Source organism: Galeopterus variegatus, unplaced genomic scaffold, assembly GCF_000696425.1.
Source record: "Galeopterus variegatus unplaced genomic scaffold, G_variegatus-3.0.2 Scaffold689, whole genome shotgun sequence".
NCBI classification, from domain to species: domain Eukaryota; kingdom Metazoa; phylum Chordata; class Mammalia; order Dermoptera; family Cynocephalidae; genus Galeopterus; species Galeopterus variegatus.
Window position 1 is genome coordinate 22,663 of NW_007726800.1, and position 3,382 is coordinate 26,044.

A 3,382-nucleotide genomic window follows, 5' to 3' on the forward strand; every position below is an offset into this window, starting at 1 on the left:
TTGGTTCAAATACTTTGAGAGCTGGGGATGTGGCTATCCATGTTTAATGTGAACACCCATGGCCCAGACAATGAAAACTTTACAGGCAGCATGAGAGACATAGTGCTGCAAAATACTCTATCAATGTCCTTTGGGCCACTGATGGCCATACTGGCCCCATACATTAGTCGTCCTATACATGAGGTAACAACCATGGTAGCAAGCCTGGGTGAAGTAGAGGAGAAAAGACAAGCAAAAAGGTCCAGAAGGTGGCTAAGACCCATCTCCCTAAGAAATGCTCAGGATCTTATCCTGAGAGGACCAAGCAAGACTAGCTGTAAGCAGATGTGACTTGCCTTGCTTGCAGCAGGGTTTGATAGCAAGAGAATTGACTGGCAGCCAAATGTGGTCCCAATTGCCTTGTAGCAGCAATTACTCCCCGAACAGCATTTTACTAAATGTCCAGAAACAGGTAGCAAGGTGCGCTCTACCCCTTAAAAATGATGAGGTACTTACTGTCATGTGCATCCATTGACAAAGTGCCTACCTGCTGGGTCGACATCGCCGCGTTGCAGACATTCCACTTGACCATCCCTCCTGCTCAAGGCAGCACACGGTCTTCCAATATCGGCTTGTGCATTACACACACACTGATGGCAGAGCTGGCCAGGGGTGAAGCCCCACATTATTGAGCTCGGCTCAGGTGACGGAACATTCTTGAACAACAAATGTATTGAGCCACAGAGGCACTATGAGCTGAAAGAAAAGGATGTGCTTAGATTTGGGTTCAGTAGCTGGGAGTATTTCTTACTCCAAGAGTCATCAGACACTTCTGAGGTGGACAGAAAAGAGGAGGACGTCGGCAAGGAGTAGTAAGTGTCTGACAGCTGGAAAACTAAGGAACCAGCCAAACTGCCTGATACCTTTGCCTTCCTGGAAGGCTTTGGGAGTGACCCAAAGGGCATTGTGGTGCTGTTTGTAATGACTCTTGCTGCCTTGAGTCTTTCCTCTGTTGCTGACCCACTTAGGTGATGGTTTAAGAACACTGACTTCTGTTTTATTGAACTATTTTCTGTGGCACACCAGCCACATGCCTGTGGACATTTGTTTCAGAACAGTCTCAATCATGACACACTGTGTATTAGAAGAAGCACCGTGGCTTCAGTTGCTTTCAGAACTGCTGCCTAGGAAACTAGGAACCCTTGGTTAAAGGGGAATTGTGACTTGTTCTCTTTGTACAGTTACTTTATTTATATACTTGCGAAGTTTGTGGACCAGGTGGTTTTGTTTGGGGGGTAAATCCCTGAGAAGAGAATCTTCTTGAGCTTTGGTTATCACCAACACAGACTCCAGTATATACCAAAGTTTTGACTTGGTTGAGCTCATGAGTCATAGAAGCTGATTTCACACTTACTTTTTTGGGCAGTGGAAATATAATACGTAACCTCGTTATCGACTATTTAACTTAAACAGAGGCTTTATGGCTCCTGCCAAAGCATATGATGTACAGAAAGACCATGGCTGCTCCCATAGGTGCAGAATTAATGTCACAAAAGGCTGAAATGGGTTGTGGATCTATTTCCTATGAGAGGACTCCTGACTTCTCTGGGGATCCTGTACATAACATTGACCATCTTATCTGTGTTAAATTTTGCATTTTTATTCAAAGTTTATCTCCTGTTTTTCTTTGGGAAATACACTGGCACTTATATAGTCATTACTTTCTTCTAAACATTTGTATATTTGTAATTTAGATTTTTCTACACATTACCTCTTTTTAAAAAGTTGTCAAGAGATGTTATATTTATGCTCACAAGGCTGAAAAGCTGAGGAATCAGTGCTTTCTAATTTCCACCACAAAAATATCATAAGTAGGAAAGACAACTTATGCACAAAGAAAGATGAAAGACAAGGTCATTTGCAGCACATACGCTGGCCTGGTTCCAAAGGAAGTTACAAATGCAGATGACACAGACCAGCAGAGACCAGAAGAAGAAGCTATTAAAGAGATAACAGAAAAGACCCGAGCAGCCTTAGAGAAATCCGTATGGCAGAAGGTTGCCACATCCAGGCCACTGGGCACAGCTGATAAACTGGCTCCAGCTCAGTATATCTGCTACAGCCCAGCTCAGCAAGGAGCGGCTTTCAGCTCTGGAGCCACACAGAGGGTTATTCGGATGGCAGAAATGCAGACAGATCCCATGGAGCCTCCAAGGTTTAAGACTAACAAGAAAATTCCCCGGGGACCACCTTCTCCTCCTGCACCTGTCATGTGTTCCCCTAGCACACAGATGGCTGGAAGGGAACAGCAAGAGTAGAAGATTCCTCCCTGTATTTCTAACTGGAAAAACGCAAAGGGTTACACGATCCCACTGGACAAACGTCTGGCTGCGGATGCGAGAGGACTACAGACAGTACACATCAGTGAGAAGTTTGCCAGACTCACCCAAGCCCTCTCCATGGCTGATCGCAAGGCTCGGGAAGCTGTGGAAATGCGTGCCCAGGTAGAGAGAAAGATGGCTCATAAAGCGAAGGAGAGACGTGAAGAGAAACTCAGAGAAATGGCCCAGAAAGCCAGGGAGAGGAGAGCTGGGACCAAGCCCCATGTGGAGAAGGAGGAGGGGGAGGCACACGAGAGGCAGGAAATCCGGCATGACAGGCGAGAAGAGAGACAGCGTGCCCGGAACCTTCCCACAGCAGCACTAGAGAAGAGGCCGAAAGGACAGAGAAGGGAAACTCGGGACGTGACCGAAGTCATTGCTCTCAGTATGGCCAATCCTCGCACGTCCAGTGAAGTTCAGTACGACCACAGGCTCTTTGACCGATCCCAAGGGGTGGACAGTGGGTTTGCAGGTGGACAAGATGAAATGTACAATGTTTATGATCGAGCCTGGAGAGGTGGTCAGGGTGTGGCCCAGATCATTTACAGGCCCAGCCAAAATCTGGACAAGGACGTGTGTGCTGATGACCTAGAAGCCAGAATAAAGACCAACAGATTTCTTCCCCACCAGGAGGTTTCTGCTTCAGACCGAAGGCAGAGAGGCCGAGAAGGACCAGTTCAGTTTGAGGAAGACCCTTTTGGTTTGGACAACTTTTTGGAAGAAGCCAAACAGCACGGGGCCTCTAAGAGACCCTCAGAGAGCAGCCGCCCCCGGGAACGTGAGCACGAAAGCAAGAGGAGGAGGAAGGAAGAGACGCACATCTCTTCCAAGTCAACGGACTATCAGCCAGAAACCTGAGGATGCGAATCCCAGGGGGGCAGAGTTTGTAAAGCCTCAGGATGAAAACCCAGTCTGGGTGCCAGATTCCAGCGCTTCTTTATATCACGGCAGAAAGGGGCACTAGAACTTTCTATTTTGAATTATTTAATTTTCTACAAAGCATAGGTTGTGTTTGTGCTTCC

The 3,382-nt window shown here is 47.0% G+C and overlaps 1 pseudogene; it reads left to right on the top strand.

The window, feature by feature from the left end:
* The first annotated feature begins 1,880 nt into the window (after positions 1-1,880).
* LOC103589473 lies at positions 1,881-3,218 on the top strand (annotated as a pseudogene).
* Positions 3,219-3,382: the final 164 nt, after the last annotated feature.